Genomic DNA, 21,680 nt, shown 5'->3' with positions numbered 1-21,680 from the left:
GGCGCGGATTACCCAAGAGTGACCGTGTAAACATGGCATGGATTTAAAACTGGAGAAAAGACTCGGTAGTAACTGCACTTTTTTTTAATGCAGGGTTACTGGGTGTCGAACCTCAAGCAGCACAAGTGAGCGGCTTAAATTTTGTTGTAAAGAAAGGCATTGAGCAAACCTCCCCTGAGCCCTGTATAGAAAAACCAACTGCAGAGAGAAAAAAAAACTATTCCTTCTCTCCAGGGATGAAAACATTACTCACTTTAATCAACTAGGTCAGTCTCTATATCCTTCTGCATTAAGAAAATAACACCGTGTAAATGCTGTTTTCATTTTTATTGCTGTTAATAAAAGGCTTGAGCTCACAGCAACTTCCACCCTTATCTCTTTATCTCCTCCTCTGCATATTTCTCTCTGCAGAACTCCTTGTGGTGGGCTTGGCCACAGAGTGCAGCAGCGTTGAGGGGAAGTGCTGCCCGCTTCTCACCCTCGGTGTTGCCCCGTGTCATGTTCTATTACGATATGATGGATGGGCTAGCCATGTGCGTGTAGTTAGTGTTATGCTTGTCCTCTAAGTGCTGGCAACTGTGCGAAAGCATTAGGCTCCCAGCACCACAGACTCATACTCTCAACATAAAGGTGAGTTGAACTGGATGTCATTTGGCTGTGAAATATTGTGCATTTTTCTTAAGCGATGGGATTTTATTTGGTATATATATATAAAATATTGAATGTATGAGTGGCACTTGGGTGAACTGTTGATCATAGATTGTGAGCTTTTAAGTCTCTCGCTGCTGACTAGGAACACTCTGTATCAGCTAAAATATTCCCTTTATCCTAATATTCCTATTAATCAAATATTGTGACTGTACAGGGATTTTCTGCTGCTGCTGATTCTGTTACCATTATAATTCATGGTAAGTGATTTTCTCAAACCCTTTTTCCAGCACAGTCTTGTACTTGGATACTTATGTAGTTTTGCTCTGCAGGCAGTATTTTTCTTAACTGCAAGTGTTTCAGATTCAAGAAGTGTGGCAGCGAGAGTTGGATGAGTGCAGGGATGTTGGGCAAGTTTACCGAGTTAAATGACGCAAGGATGAAAAACAACCTGTGCCCGAATAGCCTGGCAGTGACTGCCTTGAGTACTGTCATTTCCAACATCCACAGTTTGCTGTCAGCGACTGGAAGGGTGTGAAATCCCGGTGCTGTGAATGCTGGTTGCTGAAGCAATCACTGCGCGCTGTTTTTAATACAGTGAGATCTGGAGTCTTGCGCTGCTGAGGGATAGGTGTTTGGAGTGCTGGAAGTTGTGGGGCTGTGAGTTACATGGAAAGAAGACAAAGGCTGCGATTGCACAGTGCGGGGCTTAGTTTGGCAGCTCTCTTTTTTAGGCGATGCCCTCGCACAGCTGTGCTCAAACCGGTGTACTCCGCAAGGATTTTAGCATAATTAAAATAGGTCATCAATAATTGATGTAAGAAATCAATATTTGGGGAGTAAGTTCGCAACAGGCAGAACTCTGTATGTGTGGAGCTGAGGACAATCTGCATGACCAGAAGTGAATAGATTAAATGCAACTACCAGGATATTCAGTGAGATCTCGTGCTGGTTTCTGGATGTTGTCATGTAATGATGGGCACCACCTGACTAACAACGCTGTATTAATGTAGTGATAGTACCCTCACCGTAACCGCACAGGAAACCTGCCTAAAGTGTTCCAATAAAGAGTGCTTTACAATTGTCACTGCAATTGATTAACTGCCCGGGTTTCTGTCCACATAGAACTCGACCAGTGCCCCTCTCATTTGTTCCTTTCTAAAAGCAAACCTGGATAAGTGATTAAAAGACGCGGGGAGATTACATTAGAGTAGGTAGAGGTTAAAGATCCCACAGCATTATTTGAAGAAGAGCAGGTGTCCTAGCAAACATTCCTCTCTTACCCACCATCAAAGACTACTATTCATCTCGTTGGTGGGATCTTGCTGTGTGCAAAATGGCTGCTGCATTTGTCTAACAGTGACTGTACTTCTAAGTAATTTATTGTATGCAAAGTGTTTTGGGACATTTCTGAGAGACATGCGATATAACTGTAATTGTTCAATGTGGAGCTTACACTGGCACAGGCAAGGTGTGCTGACTGAGCTCCTTCTGTCAGAACTGAGTTCAGGGGAAAGCTTTTGGGCTAGAGGAGGTTACAGAGATAGGGAGGGGTGAGGCTAGGAGGATATTTTTTTCTTGGTTTTGGTGTTTTCAAAGCCATGATGTATTATTTTCCTTCATCTATGAGTTGTGATTTTTGATTAACATGAGTTTTAGTTTTCTGATGTTCAAAACATCTTCTGTGATTAACAATTTAACAGTGTTAAAAATGTATGTCCTGCTGCTGGTATTGCACTCCTGATTGGTGCCAACAATATCATTTTTGCATTTAATTCCCTCTGTGCATTAAGATCTGACTCCGTTTTTGCACAGGAGGCCACCATTTTAATCTCTTTTACAGTGTACCCTCGTGGTAAAATGCCAGCGTGTCATTCAGCCATGCTAAGAGAAGGTAAACGGAACACTTGGCCGGCTGTTTCTGATCTACAGAAAAAGCACTTTTTTTACTTTGTGTTTGCACTGTAGTTAAAATTTAGTAGAGGTGAAAATGACACTGAATATCTTTGCAGCTTCCAGCACATTTTATTCATAGTTGGCATCTGCAAAATTTAAATTCTGAACTTGTAAAATGTTTTGATTTTAATCCAACATTATGTTTGGCACCACAAAACACATTTTCTATTTCCCCACACTATCTGTCCTTTCTGTTCTCTCCCCAACCCACACTGACACTTTGAGGCTAATACTAGCTAATGCACCAGAGTTAAGTAGCTTTGAATTGTGAAATTGTGTGCAAAGTTTAGCTTTACTCTATGTTCACTATTTTATTTTATTGGTATTAGTTCACAGGGTTATAATCTTAAATTGGCTGCTACACTTTGACTGATATAGTCTGTAAAGTTTAAAATATAGATGAATGACAGCTGCTGCCACCACAATTACATTTTCTGACCATGTGAGGTCATTAAACTTCTTCCTGCACACCTCTTCTTCGTGCCTTCTGTGCCTAGGCCCTAAGCTCTGGAATTCCCTGCCTAAACCTCTCCGCCTTGCTACCTCTCTCTCCTCCTTTAAGACGCTCCTTAAAACCTACCTCTTTGACCAAGCTTTTGGTCACCTGCCCTAATTTCTCCTTATGTGGCTCGGTGTCAAATTTTTTGTCTTAAAATACTCCTGTGAAACAGCTTGGGACGTTTTACTACATTAAAGGCGCGATATAAATACAAGTTGTTGTTGTTGAATAAACCAGACAGCATTTTGCAAATAGGGTACAGCTGTTTATATTAATTGTATTTTGAATTGTTTTTGTCTGAGCAATTCATTATATACACTATCACAAAGGCAAGCAGCGTTACCAGCACTTGCAACTTGCAGACGTTTTTTTTAATGCATGTGATTCTCAAAGAACACTTAAACTTAGCTCTCTAAATATTTGAATTTTCCACGTGAGTTGTGACCATTACAAAATCATCCCTGACTTGAGTGAAGCATCAGTGTTTGCAATGCTGGGAAAGTAACAGAAGGAATCAACCGTTGATACCTTGGCATAGATGTTCCCAACATTTTGGAGCAGAGGACTAAACCCATCTGCCACAGCCAGTAAGTGCGCCACATATTTTTTTATTTGTTCATAGAATCTGGCCATCGCTGGCAAGGCCAGCATTCATTGGCCATCCCTAGCTGCCCTTGAGAAGGTGGTGGTGAGCCGCCTTGAATCGCTGCAGTCCGTGTGGTGAAGGTACTCCCAAAGTGCTGTTAGGGAGGGAGTTCCAGGATTTTGACCCAGCGACGATAAAGGATCGGCGATATACTTTAAAGTCAGGATGGTGTGTGACTTGGAGGGGAACTTGGAGGTGGTGGTGTTCCCATGCGCCTGCTGCCCTTGTCCTTCTAGGTGGAAGAGGTCGCGTGTTTGGGAGGTGCTGCCGAAGAAGCATTGGCGAGTTGCTGCAGTGCATCTTGTAGATGGTACACACTGCAGCCACGGTACGCCGGTGGTGGAGGGAGTGAATATGTAAGATGGTGGATGGGGTGCCAATCAAGCGGGCGGCTTTGTCCTGGATGGTGTCGAGCTTCTTGAGTATTGTTGGAGCTGCACTCATCCAGGCAAGTGGAGAGTATTCCATCACACTCCTTTCAGGAGGTGAGACACTTGCCGCAGAATACTTAGCCTCTGACCTGCTCTTGTTGCCACAGTATTTTTGTGGCTGGTCCAGTTAAGTTTCTGGTCAATGGTGACCCCCCAGGATGTTGATGGTGAAGGATTTGGTGATGGTAATGCCATTGAATGTCAAGGGGTGGTGGTTAGACTCTCACTTGTTGGAGATAGTCATTGCCTGGCACTTATGTGGCACGAATGTAACTTGCCACTTACCAAGCCTGAATGTTGTCCAGGTCTTGTTGCATGTGGGCAAGGACTGCTTCATTATCTGAGGAGTTGCGAATGGCACTGAGCACTGTGTAGTCATCAGCGAACATCCCCACTTCTGACTATATACGACTAATACACTTTGGGGTCAGAATCAGGATCAAATGCCAAGTCTAACAAGTCTAACATAAACATAGATTTAGATTAAGAAAGACGGGAGGAGGCTCGAGTGGAGCATAAACGCTGGCATGGTCTGGTTGGGCCAAATGACCTGTTTCTGTGGTCCTGTTTCTGTGCAGTATATCCTATGTAATCCTATGAAACATTTATGGTTTTTGTGTACAGTATTAAGTTTGTAAAAACATTTACTAACTAGTCCTACTCACTCTGGTTGAATGGAAAGATGGATTGTAATCCCTAAACCTTTACCTCAATGTCTTAACATTGGCCAGCTTGGCTACACACAGCTGTGGGATCACATCTATGTTCCCCTCGCATGTTCCCAAACCCTGCTGGGTGGTGAATGGAACTCAGGCTGTTCCTCATGGGATAAGGAGGGGAAAGCAGTGGGTGAGTCAGTCAGTGTGGTGCCGTGGGCTTTCAGCAGCTGGTTATCAAGTGCTGTCGGGTAGGGCCTGGGAGCAGTTTGCCTGCCCGCCCTGTGGACCTGGCAAAGGCACAGTAAAATATAAAAGAAGGGAGGAGGAGTTAAGAGTATTATTTTTAAAAATATAATGGGGGTAAAAGGGCTCGGTGGGTAAATGTACTGTAATACTGAACCACACAAACCAGAACGACTCCAGGTTGGCTCAATCCCCAGTGCTTGGTTCAAGGTACAAATTGGCCTCAATTGGTGGGCCTTGAGCTGTAGAACTGGCCAAGGTCTCTGCTCTTGATTGCTTTCTGATAACCCCGGCCACGTCGCCCGCCCCCCACAGCATGTGTGGTTATGAGTCATGAGTCAGGGACAGGATCGAGCTTGGTTGTGATGCTCTCCATGGAAAAAATAGCCTTCTTACACCCATCGTCCAGGCTCTGGCATGAAGAATGTCCCCTTGGTTGAGATACTGGAGCACAACCAGCAGCGTTGGAGTTGTACTTCAGCATGAGTCAGGAGGGAAGGGGAAATGTGAGGGTGAAAAAAGGTAAAATGATCTTTAATAATAATTAAATAAGGAATGACTCTTTGGGTATATTTTCTTCTGTTTGATAAACATATTGAGCAAGTTGGTGTGAGTCTAAAGCAGGGAATGACCCATGTTAACACTAATGCGGACGTCCCCTAATGTTAGTGAATGGAGGGACATTTCCCCTTCCATGTGTAGCTTTTCATTCCTGAGGGATGATGTTAAGTCTGTGTGTTATATTGAGAATTACTACACAGACCACAAGAGTAAAATTTAACAGGTCTTTACTAGTCGAAGGTCAGGGCGGAACTGCCCAATAAATCATTACACAGCACTTATATACCGGTGTGGTCACCACCGGTATTACAGTATACAGCAGCCAAGATAAAGTAGTGCAACCCTTAAAATAGTTGTCTTAAAGGTGGAACGGTTGCATACACGACAATCCTCCCTTTTTAGCTTAACAGTATATATTCCCCATTAAACATAACATCATAACATATATACACAACTTCATGTAAAAACAGTTCACAGATTCAGTCTCTCTGGAGGCTTCCTGACTCGGTCCGGATAACGCCTCGGTGGTGTAGTAGTTTTCGGTGGTGCAGTAGGTTCTTTTGGCAAGGTCGATTCGGCTTGAATGCCAGTGTCGGGTTCATCTGATTCCAGTATCACCGGATCGGAGGTAGATACTATGGGTATCTCTGCTTCATCATTAGGCGTATAGTGTTGTGGAGTAGGTTGTCCCTTTTCGGATGACTCGATGATCTGGTCAACATGGCGCCTTATTATGCTTTCACCAATGTCCACGGTATACACCAGCGGTCCTAGTCGTGTGCAAATAGTTCCAGGCTGCCATTTCTCGGTACGGTAGTCCCGGGCCAAAACTTGTTGACCTATCTGGAAGGTTCTAGTTGGCCTTTCATTCATGCCTTGAAATTGCCGGTTCTCTACGACCCTTCTGATGTTTGGCTTGATCAAATCTAGCCGGCATCTTAGTCTTCTATTGAAAAACATCATGGCGGGAGTTTGGTTTGTGACCGCATGTGTTGCATTCCTGTACGCCAACAAGAAGTTATCTACCTTATGTTGTAGATTTATGTCTTCATTACCCATGGCCTTTATGGCCTTCTTGAAGGTCTGGACAAACCTTTCAGCTAATCCATTGGTGGCGGGATGGTATGGGGCGGACGTGTAGTGCTTAACCCCATTGTTTTTTAAGAACTTCCTGAATTCTTCGGATACAAATTGCGGTCCATTATCAGAACAGATCTGTTCCGGCAGCCCATTCCTGGCAAATATGGTCCTTAATACTGTGATGGTTTTTTCCGTGGTGGTGGAGGGCATCTTTATTACCTCCGGCCACTTGGAGTGTGCATCCACCGCGATTAAGAACATTGAGTCCATAAATGGACCAGCAAAGTCGATATGTACCCTTTGCCATGGAGATGAGGGCCACTCCCATGGATGTAGAGGGGCTTGTGGTGGGGCGTTTTGGACCTTCTGGCATCCTAGACAGCTCTTGGTCATTTCTTCGATGTCTCCATCGATACCTGGCCACCACACAAACGCTCTGGCTAGGTTCTTCATTTTTACTCCACCCAGATGCCCCTCGTGAAGCTCCCTTAGCACTTTATGCTGGAGTTTGGGTGGAATCACCACTCTGGATCCACACATCAAAGTTCCTTGGCACACTGACAGCTGCTCTCTTCTTTGCGAGAATGCTGGCAACAGTGGTTCGCCATGTGCTGGCCATCCCTTCACCGTTAAACCGTAGACTCGTGAGAGAGTCGGGTCATTTCTCGTTTCCTTTTCGATGGTAGAATTTGTTACTGGTAGACATTCCACTATGGTTGAGTGGAACATCTCCACTGGGTCCACTGTAGGCGCCTCTTCTACCGTTGGCAACAGTAGGCGCGATAACCCGTCAGCATTCCCATGCTGTTTTGATCCTTTGTATTCTATGTCATATTGGTGTGCCCCTAGGAAAAGGGACCACCTCTGTAGCCTTTGCGCTGTCATAATGGAAACGCCCTTTTTAGGGTTGAATATGGATACCAACGGCTGGTGGTCTGTCAGCAGTGTAAACTTCTGGCCCTGCAGGTAATGGTTAAACTTCTTTACTCCCCACACCAGGCTGAGAGCCTCCCTATCTATCTGAGCATAGTTGCGCTCAGCGGAGGTCAATGATCTGGATGCAAATGCGACTGGCCTTTCCGAGCCATTTGGCAACTTGTGTGAGAGTACTGCTCCAATACCATAAGGGGAAGCATCACAAGCTAAACGAATAGGTAGCGTTGGGTTGAAGTGAGCCAACACTTCCTCTGAGGTGATCAATGCCTTGCTTTTGCGAAAGGCCTTCTTACAGTCCTCGCTCCACTTCCATGGTACTTCTTTCTGCAAAAGAGCATTCAGCGGGTGCAGCACCGTGGATAGATTTGGCAGAAACTTATGGTAATAGTTAATCAACCCTAGGAACGACCTCAACTGGGATACATTTTCCGGAGCGGGAGCCTTCACAACAGCTTCGATCTTGTCAGGTGACTTGTGCAGCCCCTCCTGGTCAATGACATGACCACAGTACGAGATCCGTTTCTGAAAGAACTCACATTTCTGGCGATTAACTCAAAGGCCATATTCCTTCAACCTGGTGAGCACCAGTTTCAAATTTGCAAGGTGTTCCTCATCGTCATCTCCTGTAATCAGGATATCGTCCAAGTAACATTGAGTGCTTGGAATTCCCTGTAATACCTGCTCCATGGCCCTCTGCCAAATTACTGGAGCCGAAGCCACTCCAAAAGCCAGTCTATTATATCGATACAAGTCTCTGGCGTGTTGATTGTGAGATACTGGCGCGACTCTTCCTCAACTTCCATCTGTAAGTACACTTGCGCCAGGTCTATCTTGGTGAAGCGTTTCCCGCCAGACAATGAAGCAAAGATATCCTCAATCCGCGGAAGCGGATATTGCACCGTGTGAAGCACCGGATTAACTGTGATCTTGAAGTCTCCACAGATGCGGACCTTCCCCGGTTCCCCCGGCTTGTTACTCGATGAACGCTTCATGACGGGAACAATGGGCGTGGCCCACTCACTCCAGTCCACCTTAGACAGTACTCCTGAACGTTCTAGCCCTTCCAGCTCAGCTTCCACAGCAGGTCGTATCGCATAAGGTACCGGTCTGGCTTTGAAAAATTTTGGGTTTGCATGTTCTGCAATCTTGATTTTTGCCTTAATTCCTCTCAGTGTTCCCAGTCCCTGTTGGAACACCTCTTTAGCCTCATCCAATATTCTGGACAATCGTTCAGGTTTGACATCTTTTTTCTCGGAATCTACCGTTATTGCGTTTAGGGAGTGCCAGTCCATATTTATTTTCCTGATCCACTCCCGTCCCAGAAGTGGTGGACCTCCCTCAGGTAGTACATATAAGTCCATTCCTTGGTGTTCTTTGCCCTTGTGTACCACCTTGACTTTTATCTTTCCGATGGGGTATACTCTTTGCCCCGTGTATGTCTGCAATACTATCTTCGTATCCCGTAGGGGAATATGTTTGAATAACCTTTTGTAATCTTGCTTATTCATGACCGTCAACGCCGATCCGGTGTCCAATTCCATCTTCACTTGGACTCCTGCTATCTGCAGTGTGACCCAGATAGTTTGTCGGTCAGCTTCCTGTGGTAAACTACTTTTATCGTTCACTATCGTTACACTATAGTTATCACTGTTATATCGTTACTCTATGGTTATCACTGTTCACACTGTTGTACCACTATACGAGGTCGCCTCTTGTCACGCTGCTATACCTGGGCTGACCACTGCTGACTCCGCCCATGACTCCACCTACCTGCCCAGGTATAAAGGTAGTCGACTGGCTGGCATTCCTCCTTGTTGTACCCGATCACCCACGAGGGTGGGCTCTGTTATTTAGCCAATAAAAACCTATAGTTACTTTCTTAACTCGTCGCTTTTCATTGGATGAATTGATAGGTATATCAATTTTATTGGCTAAATTTTAAAATGTCGACACCTGAGCAGTCAAACGACCAGCCAAGCGACCAGCCAGATGCCCAGCTACAACAGCCACAGCAGCCGGCCTGGCTGCGAGCCCTCAGACCACCGTACCTGGATCTAAACCCACAGGCAGCAAACTCAGCCCTCGACTTCGAACACTGGCTGAGCTGCTTCGAAGCCTACCTGGGAGAATCCGGCGTGCCTCAGAAATCCATGCTAAGAGTTCTGAACGCCCAAGTGAGCCCTAAAGTATTCGCACTCATCCGGGACCTTAAAACATACGAGGACGCCATCAACCGGCTGAAAAGACAGTACCAAACCCCGGTAAATTCCATGTATGCCAGACACCTCCTGAGATCCCGCCCGCAACAGCCAGGAGAGCCCGTGGAGGAATTTTTACGGGTGCTACAAGCACTCGGCAGAGACTGTAACTTTAAAGCGGTAACGGCGGCAGAAAATACTGAAGACAATGTCCGCGATGCCTTCGTGAAAGGCCTGCGGTCCGACTACTCACGGCAAAGACTACTGGAAGCAAGGGACCTCGACCTGGACAAAGCTGCAGCCCTCGCTCTCTCTCTAGAGGTGGCCCATCGGGACCTCGAGGCATACTCAAGGTACTGTAACTCGCGACCCTGGGACTTGGGACCGACCCCGACCGCGATACCCCCCGCAGCAACCCCCCTGGGACCTACCTCAGCGTCGGCGTCCCGGACCCGATCGAGACCGCCACCCCCGGTACCGGCTCCGACATCGGACCCCCGCGATCAGGCCGCCGGCTGCTTCTTCTGCGGCCAGGCGAAACACCCGAGGTCGCGCTGCCCAGCCAGGAACTCTACCTGCTCTAACTGCATGAAGAAAGGCCACTTCGCTAAGGCCTGCAGAGGTGGATCATCAGAGGCCAGCAGTGCCTCATGCGAGCTGTGGGGGCGGCCATCTTCCTTCAAGGCAACAGAGGCCAGCATCCCCACATGTGAGTCATGGGGGTGGCCATCTTTGATACAGGCAGCCGACACCAGCAGTGCCTCATGTGAGTTATGGGGGCAGCCATCTTCTCCGCCATTTTGCCCAACCTCATGGGAGACGCCATTTTACCCACCACGCCCGACCGCCACCGTGCCTCTAGACCCGACTACCGCCTCAACCGCAGACTACAACAACTCGCTCAGCTATACACTAGCCTCCGTCACACTGGACCAGGCCCGCCCGCATCACCTGTCCAAGTCGATGATGGACATCAAAGTAAACGGCCACGCCACGACCTGCCTGTTCGACAGCGGAAGCACGGAGAGCTTCATCCACCCAGACACGGTGAGCCACTACTCCCTCCCTGTCCTGCCAACGCGCAACCGGATCTCGATGGCATCGAGGTCACACGCCACAGACATCAGCGGCTACTGTGTTGTGACCCTGTCGGTTAAGGGTACGGAGTATAAAAATTTTAAACTCCTCGTCCTGCCCCAGCTATGCGCTGCCGTCCTACTAGGCCTAGACTTCCAATCCCACCTCCAAAGTGTCACGCTAGCATACGGCGGACCCCTCCCCCCACTCACAGTCGACAACCAGCAGATTTTAAACCGCCCACCGCGTAACACCTGCGGCCTATCCACCCTCAAGGTCCCGCCACCTTCCCTGTTCGCTAACCTCACCCCCGACTGCAAACCCGTCGCTACCAAGAGCAGGCGGTACAGCGCCGGGGACAGAGCTTTCATTAGCTCTGAGGTGCAGCGTCTCCTGAAGGAGGGCATCATCGAGGGGAGCACCAGCCCCTGGCGTGCCCAGGTCGTGGTCGTTAAGACCGGCAATAAAAACCGCCTGGTCATCGACTACAGCCAGACCATAAACAGGTACACCCAGCTGGACGCATACCCCCTTCCCCGCATATCTGATATGGTCAATCAGATTGCGCAGTACCGGGTATTCTCCACCATCGACCTTAAGTCGGCCTATCACCAACTCCCTATCCGCCCTGAGGACCGCCAGTATACAGCCTTCGAGGCGAACGGCCGCCTCTACCACTTCCTTAGGGTTCCCTTCGGCGTCACCAACGGGGTTTCGGTCTTCCAAAGGGAGATGGACCGGATGGTTGACCAGAACGGGCTGCACGCCACGTTCCCCTATCTAGATAACGTCACCATCTGCGGCCGCGACCGGCAGGACCACGATGTTAATCTTGAGAGATTCCTCCGTACGGCCCAATGGCTGAACCTCACCTACAATAAGGATAAACGTGTGTTTAACACCTCGCGCCTTGCCATCCTCGGCTGTGTAGTAGAGAATGGAGTCATCGGCCCCGACCCCGAAAGAATGCGCCCCCTCATGGAGCTACCCCTCCCCCACTGTCCAAAGGCACTGAAGAGAACCCTGGGGCTCTTCGCCTACTATGCCCAATGGGTGCCCAATTATGCGGACAAAGCCAGACCCCTCATGAAGTCCACATCCTTCCCCCTTACGGAGGAAGCGTGCGCAGCCTTCTCCCTCATTAAGGGAGACATTGCCAAGGCCACTATTCACGCAGTGGATGAGTCCATCCCCTTCCAAGTCGAGAGCGATGCATCCGACTTCGCCCTAGCCGCCACCCTTAACCAGGAGGGGAGACCGGTGGCCTTCTTCTCAAGGACCCTACAGGGCCCTGAGATCCGACACTCGTCGGTCGAGAAGGAGGCCCAGGCGATTGTGGAGGCGGTACGACGCTGGAGGCACTACCTGGCAGGCAAACGATTTACCCTCCTTACCGACCAACGTTCGGTCGCTTTTATGTTTAATAACAAGCTGAGGGGCAAAATCAAGAATGACAAGATCTTGAGGTGGAGAATCGAGCTCTCCACCTACGATTATGATATCTTGTACCGGCCAGGTAAGCTGAACGAACCCCCCGATGCTCTGTCACGAATTACATGCGCCAGCGCACAAAGTGATAGACTTCAGACCCTCCACAACGACCTCTGCCACCCCGGGGTCACCAGACTTTACCACTTCATTAAGGCCCGCAACCTGCCCTACTCCATCGAGGAGGTCAGGACCATGACCAGGAACTGCCAGACCTGTGCCGAGTGCAAACCGCACTTCTTTAGGCCGGACAGAGCAAGCCTGATCAAGGCCACCCGCCCCTTCGAGCGCCTGAGCATCGACTATAAGGGGCCACTCTCGTCCTCTGACTGTAATGTGTACTTCCTCAACATTGTTGATGAGTACTCCCGTTTCCCCTTTGCCTTCCCCTGCCCAGACATGACCAGTACCACGGTCATTAAATGCCTGAACGACCTCTTCGCCTTGTTCGGGTTCCCAAACTATATACATAGTGACCGGGGCTCCTCCTTCATGAGCGAGGAACTCCGTCAGTTCCTACTAGCGAGAGGTATTGCTGTAAGCAGGACCACCAGCTACAACCCCCGAGGGAACGGCCAGGTAGAAAGAGAGAATGCGACGGTATGGAAGGCCGTCCTCTTAGCCTTAAAGTCTAAGGGCCTCCCAACCTCCCGCTGGCAGGAAGTCCTCCCGGCAGCGCTGCATTCCACCCGGTCACTACTTTGCACTGCCATCAACGCCACCCCCCATGAACGAATGTTTGCTTTCCCCAGGAAGCCGACTACGGGAACCTCGCTACCAACCTGGCTGACCTCTCCGGGGCCCGTCTTGCTGCGAAAGCACGTGAGGGCCCATAAAACGGACCCCCTGGTCGAGAGGGTGGACCTCCTGCACGCCAACCCCCAGTACGCCTATGTGGCATACCCAGACGGGCGGGAGGACACAGTCTCCTTACGAGACCTCGCACCCTCGGGCACTCCGGAGACACCACCTTCACCACCCCCCACCACCCCCCCAATTCCAGACCAGGTAGACGGCATGCCGGAACCCCACGAGCCTTCGCCGACCACGCAGACACCAGCATTAACACCGGATAATGCAACACCGCCGCTGCGACGATCAGAAAGGCTTACGAGGCCTCCGGACAGACTGACATACCAGAACTGGTAGTACACTTCACCCCGCCGGACTCAAATCTAAACAAGGGGTGAATGTGGTAAACCACTTTTATCGTTCACTATCGTTACACTATAGTTATCACTGTTATATCGTTACTCTATGGTTATCACTGTTCACACTGTTGTACCACTATACGAGGTCGCCTCTTGTCACGCTGCTATACCTGGGCTGACCACTGCTGACTCCGCCCATGACTCCACCTACCTGCCCAGGTATAAAGGTAGTCGACTGGCTGGCATTCCTCCTTGTTGTACCCGATCACCCACGAGGGTGGGCTCTGTTATTTAGCCAATAAAAACCTATAGTTACTTTCTTAACTCGTCGCTTTTCATTGGATGAATTGATAGGTATATCACTTCCTTACTCACATTGTGAATTCTCAGACTACCCAGTTCCTTGCTGTTGGAGTCTGAATCCGAATTTTGTTCATCCGAACTCTTCTCAGCCACCTTATGTACCTTTCTGCACTTTTCCTGCGGTGACTTTTTGTTGCTGGTCTTCTTTCCTGACCGGCATACTTTAGCTATGTGACCAAGCTTGCCACATTTTCTACATTCCTGGTTTTTAAACCAGCATTGGTTCTGATCGTGTGTTGTCTTTCCACAACGATAACATTTCGTTGTACCCAAAGCCATTTGATCTACGCTGAGTACCGCTGCCTTCAGCTGCATTTCCGCAGTGCCTCTCGCTGCGGCTTCGTGCGATGCTGCAATAGTGACAGCCTTATCAAGTGTAAGATCATTCTCTTCAAGCAGCCGCTTTTGTGTTCCTTCTTTCGACAATCCACACACGAATTTGTCTCTCAGTGCCTCTGTCAGACTTTCCCCAAACTGACAGTATTTCGCTAGCTTGCGCAGTTCAATTAAATACTCCGCGTTGCTTTCCTCTTTCAGTTGCGTTCTCGCATAAAATTTAAATCGTTCCGCTAACATCAGCGGTGTGGGGTTCAAATGATTTTTCAGGACAGCAACAATTTTAGCGAAAGTCTGATCCGCCGGTTTAGCTGGTGATAGAAGATGCTTCAATAGCCCGTATGTCTTCGCACCCATTGAGTTTAGTAAGGTTAGTGCTTTATCTTCATCTGATATTTTATTTGCCTTACAATATATCTCTATGTGTTCTACATACGTGGCCCAATCTTCAACATCGGGATCGAAATCGTTGATGTTACCACGCTTAGGCATCCTCGCAATCTTCTTGCGAAACAAAAAGAAATTTTTCTTTTCTTTTTTTTTTCAAAATGGCGGTTTCCCGCGCTTGTCTTCTTCCCCCGCCTACGAAAATGGCGGCTTCCCGCGTTTGCCTTTCTCCCCCGCTGGCTGTAATGGCGATTGCCGTATTGCTGCGTTCGCCCTCCCCAGCGGTTTTCAAATCGTGCCTCCCAGCCCCTCTTGCAGTCCGGTCCTTTCCCCCGGCTGCGGCTGAGTTCTCCGCGTTTTTTTTAATTTTTTTTATTTTCTCCCACGCCTTACGTTGACCCGGTCGCTGCGCCTCGTGGCCTCGGTAGCTGCCTGGCCTTTTTCACCGGTGGCGGTCGAGCTCTCTCTCGACGCTGTTGCGTCTCCCAGCCCGCTTGCAGCCCGGTCTTTCGCACCGGCTGCATTTGCATTCACCGCGGCTCCCGTGCCTTATGCTGCCCCAGTCTCAGCGCCTCTGGCCCCGACTTCTGTCCGGCTCTTTTCCCCGGCCGTGGTCGAGTTCTCCGCCCTTATATCCTCCGTTTTTCCCTCCCTTACTCACAGCCAACGTGGCCGACTTGCTGCTCGTCGCTGATCGGCTTACCCACCACCGTGATAGAAGGGATGATCACTGCCTGTTGCTGATGGAAGGCTTCGTGTCAGAATTCTTCCTTTGCTCTGCAGACCCGAGTCTTCTCTCAGCAGAATGATGAGGGCGGATGCCTCCTCTCGACGCCCGTTAAACTGCCTTGGATGTATCTCTGCCGCAGGGTAAGATCGTACTCGTCGCCACTGTTAAGTCTGTGTGTTATATTGAGAATTACTACACAGACCACAAGAGTAAAATTTAACAGGTCTTTACTAGTCGAAGGTCAGGGCGGAACTGCCCAATAAATCATTACACAGCACTTATATACCGGTGTGGTCACCACCGGTATTACAGTATACAGCAGCCAAGATAAAGTAGTGCAACCCTTAAAATAGTTCTCTTAAAGGTGGAACGGTTACATACACTACAGATGACACCTTGGGCTGTCGTCTCCTAGTCTCCCCTACCTGCCCTCGGTTCAAAATCATTCCTTTTGGAGGAACATGATCCTCAACCAGCACCACTGAAAAAACAGATGATCTGGTCATTATCACATTGCTGTTTGTGAGAGCTTGCTGTGCGCAAAATGGCTGCCGCGTTTCCTGCCTTACAACAGTGACTACACTTCAAAAAGTATTTTGTTGGCTGTAAAGCGCTTTGGGACGTCCTGAGGTCGTGAAATTAGCTAAATAAATGCAAGTTCTTTCTTAAATGCCCCTCAAGTAATCAAACAATAACACATTAACAAAAAATAAAATTTAACGTTCAGAATGGCAAAGTGTATTCGTTGTTTAACAAGGTGAGATTCAGTATCGGGGAAAAGTAGATTGGAAGGAAATTTTTTAAAATCACCCTCAGTATTTCCCGATTCCCCTGCTCAGGGCTTATGTACAGAATGGAAAGATTTAAATATGATTGTTTTCGATATCTTGATCTGAGCATCCACATAGCTGAGGAATTATATTGCTCCATCTCTGCCAAATACTGAAGCTTTGATTATTTCAAGCTTTTGAAATATAATATATTCTGTCTGAAAGGCACTGTAGAACTGGAGTAAAATAAGCTCCCCAGGCACTGTTACCAGCCTAAATAAATGGCTGCAACTGTCAAGCATGCCAAATTCACAAAGACTTGAGCCAAAACAGTTATTACATGTAAATTCCATGTTTTTCCCCCAACATCAAGGCACAGTAAGTACAAAGTGTAGACCATCACTGTATGTTTGATAGAGTTTTGAAGAAAATCATTTCAAACCAAATGAGAATTAACAAAAACTGAAGATCATATTGGCAAACACACTTTGAATAGGAGATAGTTGGACATAGATTCCAGAGAATAATGGGTACTGGGAAGGTATTAGAGAATAGTGGGTACTGGGAATGTATTAGAGAATAGTGGGTACTGGAAAGGTATTAGACAATAGTGGGTACTGGGAATGTATTAGATAAAAGCGAGTACTGGGAAGGTGTTAGAGAATAGTGAGTACTGGGAATGTATCAGCGAAAAGTGGGTACTCGGAATGTATTAGAGAATAGTGAGTACTGGAAATCTATTAGATAATAGAGAGTACTGAGAATGTATCAGAATAGTGAGTACTGGGAATGTATCAGAGAATAGCGAGTACTGGGAATGTATCAGAGAATAGTGGTTACTGGGAATCTATTTGAGAGTATAGTGAGTACTGGGAATGTATCAGGGAATAGTGAGTACTGGGAATGTATTAGGGAATAGTGGGTACTGGGAATCTATTTCAGAGTATAGTGAGTACTGGGAATGTATCAGAATAGTGAGTGTAGTGTATGTGCCTTTAAGAGCCCCATATGTGCTGTAATGCCGGTAATGGCCACTCGGGCTATATAAGCCTGTATATTGTGTTATATCTGTTAGTCCCCCTCCAAACTTTGCTTAGTAAACACCTATGAACCAACTCCTGTCTTCAGTGTCTCTATCAGCACACGGACACGACAGTGGCGACGAAGTGGAAACGGACTTACCTACAATTCGGCAGCACCTCAAGGACATCGATTCCTCTGGCGTCCAGAAGAATCAAGAAGTGAAAGAAGCTGTTGTTTCACCAGCTGGCCAAGCTGGTGGCAGGTACTACGGTAATCCTTCCTGGGCGTCAGGCTGGGGCTCCAGCGGCTGGCTCTACAGCTGGGCCAAGCAGCGAAAGCGGAGGCAAGCAGTAACAGACGGGGAGGGAGCACTCGGGAGACGGCCGCGGCTGCAAGCAGGTCGGCGTTCAGACCTACAGAGAGAGTCCGGCGGGAATGAGTCTCCAACTGTAAATAAATAAATAAATAAAAAAAGAACGGAAACTGCGGGAAACAGCGTTGTCATCGGCAGCAGCGGCGGGAAAGCGCGGGAAGCGCCATATCTTTTCTACAGAAAAGAAAGAAAAGTGCGGGAAGCGCCATATCTTTTCTAAGATGCCTAATTCTGGCAATATTGATGCTTTTGATAACAAGATAGAGGATTGGACCACATATGTGGAAAGAGTGGAGGTATATTGCACCGCAAATGGAATAGATGATGAGGAAAAAGCTTCAGTACTTCTGGATCTAATGGGCGCAAAGACATACAAGCTGTTATGAAACTTAATCACTCCAGCCGAACCGATGGACAAGAATTTTAAGGAGATTGTTGATACCCTACACTGCCAATTCGAGGCAGGACTGGCAGATTCTCTGCGAGACAAATTCGTCTGCGGTCCCCTAAGTGTAGAAACACAAAAAAGGCTATTTTCTGAGAAAGATTTAACACTGGACAAGGCTTTCAGTGCAATAGGAGCTGCAGAGATACAGCAAAGGCCACAGGACTTCGGCACCCATGAAGTGACACGGGGTTTCGAGAGATGTTATTGCTGCGGCAGATCCACCCATGACCAGAGGGACTGCTGGTTCAAGGACAAAGCATGCAGGCAATGCGGAAAGATGGGACACATTACACGGGTGTGCCGATCTGGAAACAAAAAGTCCACTAACAGGAAAAGAATCAATAAGGAAAAGCACAGAAAGGTACAAATGATGACGGACAGTAGCTCCGAAGACCAGAAGAGCGATAGCGACTCCGGGAACAAGAGACTAAGCTCTCTCAAATTACATAATGTAATTGCCAAAGAAGATTACCAGACCATTTGGGCTACCCTCACAATAGCAGGGTCCCCAGTTAAAATGGAGCTAGATAGAGGATCAGCTCTGACCGTCATAAATCGACGGGATTACGAGCGGCTATTTCCGCATATACCTTTAAAAGACACATCCATTATCTTGAAAACATATACGGGGCAGAAAGTATACCCCAAAGGAAAAATAAGGGTGCCTGTTGTATACAGCGGCAAGGAAATACAGAAGTTGTATTTATACGTTCTACAAGATGGTGGTCCACCGCTGTTGGGACGTGAATGGATCAGAAAAATACGTTTAGACTGGCACTCCATTCAGGCACTGACGGTGACCAGTAAGGAAAAAAATGATGATGACGTCATATCTGTACGATTAAAAGACATCTTGGCCAACGCCAAGGAAGTGTTTCAAGAGAAACTAGGAACCTTGAAAGGCATCACTGCCTCAATAAAAGTGGAAGATACAGCAATTCCCAAGTTTTTTAAGGCAAGACCGGTGCCATACACAATTCGTCCAGCAGTCGAGGCAGAGCTGGAGAATTTGGAAAAGGCAGGCGTATTATCTAAAATAGATTGGAGCGAGTGGGCAACACCCATCGTCCCAGTCATGAAGAAAGCATTGAAGAATGATAAATCTGAAGAACAGAGAAAAATTCACATCTGTGGAGACTTCAAGGTGACTGTAAACCCGGTCCTTCACACGGTACAGTATCCTCTTCCGAGGATAGAAGATATTTTCGCCTCACTATCCGGAGGGAAACGTTTCACCAAAATTGACTTGGCACAGGCATATCTACAGATGGAGGTTGAAGAGGCCTCTAAAAAATATCTCACGATAAATACACACAAAGGTCTGTACCAGTACAATCGACTGGTTTTCGGAGTAGCATCAGCTCCAGCTATCTGGCAAAGAGCTATGGAGCAAGTCCTCCAAGGCATTCCAGGGACTCAATGCTACCTAGACGACATCCTTGTAACAGGAGAAAACGACAACGAGCACCTTGCCAATTTAGAGCAGGTGCTCACTAGGCTGAGAGAACGGGGCCTACGAGCAAATTGCCCCAAGTGCGAATTTTTCCGAAATCAAATATCATATTGTGGCCACATAATAAATAAGGAAGGGTTGCATAAGTCACCTGAAAAAATTGAAACGGTCATAAAAGCCCCAGCACCTGAAAATGTTTCACAATTAAGGTCGTTCCTGGGATTAATAAATTACTATCATAAATTTTTACCGAACTTATCAACTCTTCTACACCCTCTTAATGAACTGCTACAAACAGGAGTAATTTGGAAATGGAACGAAGACTGCAAACTTGCCTTCCATAAATGCAAAGACTTAATCACATCCAAAGAAGTTTTGGCTCATTACAACCCATCACTGCCAATCAGACTGGCGTGCGATGCATCCCCTTACGGCATAGGAGCAGTATTATCGCATAAATTCCCTGATGGCTCGGAACGGCCGATAGCTTTTGCGTCACGCTCATTGAACTCAGCTGAGCGTAACTATGGCCAAATCGACAGGGAAGCACTCAGCCTGGTATGGGGAGAGAAGAAATTCAACCATTACCTACACGGACAAAAATTTACCTTGTTGACTGACCATCAACCCCTCATCTCCATATTCAACCCTAAAAAGGGTGTTCCCATTATGACAGCGCAAAGGCTGCAGAGGTGGTCCCTTTTTCTAGGGGCACACCAATACAACATAGAATACAAAGGATCGAAACAGCATGGGAATGCTGACGGTTTATCGCGCCTACCATTGCCAACGGTAGAAGAGGCACCTACAGTAGACCCAGTGGAGATGTTCCACTCTACCATAGTGGAATGTCTACCAGTAACAAATTCTGCCATTGAAAGGGAAACGAGAAATGACCCGACTCTCTCACGGGTCTACGATTTAACAGTGAAGGGATGGCCAGCACATGGCGAACCACTGTTGCCAGCATTCTCGCAAAGAAGAGAACAGCTGTCAGTGTGCCAAGGAACCTTGATGTGAGGATCCAGAGTGGTGATTCCACCCAAACGCCAGGATAAAGTGCTAAAGGAGCTTCACGAGGGGCATCTGGGTGGAGTGAAAATGAAGAACCTAGCCAGGGCGTTTGTATGGTGGCCAGGTATCGATGGAGACATCGAAGAAATGACCAAGAACTGCCTAGGATGCCAGAAGGTCCAAAACGCTCCACCACAAGCCCCTCTACATCCATGGGAGTGACCCTCATCTCCCTGGCAAAGGGTACACATCGACTTTGCTGGTCCATTTATGGACTCAATGTTCTTAATCGCGGTTGATGCACACTCCAAGTGGCCGGAGGTAATAAAGATGTCCTCCACCACCACGGAAAAAACCATCACAGTATTAAGGACCATATTTGCCAGGAATGGCCTGCCGGAACAGATCTGTTCTGATAATGGACCGCAATTTGTGTCCGAAGAATGCAGGAAGTTCTTAAAAAACAATGGGGTTAAGCACTACACGTCCGCCCCATACCATCACGCCACCAATGGATTGGGTGAAAGGTTTGTCCAGACCTTCAAGAAGGCCATAAAGGCCATGGGTAATGAAGACATAAAACTTCAGCACAAGGTGGATAACTTCTTGTTCGCATACAGGAATGCAACACATATGGTTACCAATCAAACTCCCGCCATGATGTTCTTCAATAGAAACCTAAGATGCCGGCTGGATTTGGTCAAGCCCAACATCAGAAGGGACGTGGAGAACCGACAGTTTCAAGGCATGAATGAAAGGCCAACTAGAACCTTCCAGATAGGTCAACAAGTTTTGGCCCAGGACTACTGTACCGAGAAATGGCAGCCTGGAACTATCTGCACACGACTAGGACCACTGATGTATACCGTGGACATCGGAGAAAGCATAATAAGGCGCCATGCTGACCAAATCATAGAGTCATCCGAAAAGGGACAACCTGCACCACAACTCTATACGCCGAACGATGAAGTAGAGATACCCATATCTACCTCCGATCCGGTGATACTGGAACCTGATGAACCCGACACTGGCATTGAAGCCGAATCAGCCTTGCCAAAAGAACCTACTACACCACCAGAAACTACTACACCACCGATGCGTTATCCAGACTGAGTCAGGAAGCCTCCAGATAGACTGACTTATTATTAATTAACTACAGCAATGTGTATATTATTTTTCTTATAACATGTAATTAATAATTACTTAAAAT

At 47.6% G+C, this 21,680-nt stretch overlaps 1 protein-coding gene across 7 annotated transcripts in view; it reads left to right on the top strand.

The window, feature by feature from the left end:
- LOC147105278 (tetraspanin-18B-like) overlaps positions 1–21,680 on the top strand; it is a 191,855-nt gene that overhangs the window by 130,859 nt on the left and 39,316 nt on the right. Inside the window, exons 3-4 of one of the 7 annotated variants that reach the window (XM_086011467.1) lie at positions 94–266; positions 412–630. The exons of 5 other annotated variants lie outside the window; for them this stretch is intronic. The gene's annotated coding sequence lies outside the window, so the exon portion shown is untranslated. The remainder of the gene's footprint in view (positions 1–93; positions 267–411; positions 631–21,680) is intronic. One more of the 7 variants, XM_086011468.1, reaches the window with a different exon arrangement.

This window comes from Somniosus microcephalus, chromosome 18, assembly GCF_052327205.1.
Source record: "Somniosus microcephalus isolate GS21.2 chromosome 18, FLI_Smic_1.0, whole genome shotgun sequence".
Lineage (NCBI taxonomy): Eukaryota > Metazoa > Chordata > Chondrichthyes > Squaliformes > Somniosidae > Somniosus > Somniosus microcephalus.
Note: the sequence above shows the minus strand (reverse complement) of the source record. Positions and strands in the feature narration are given on the sequence as shown.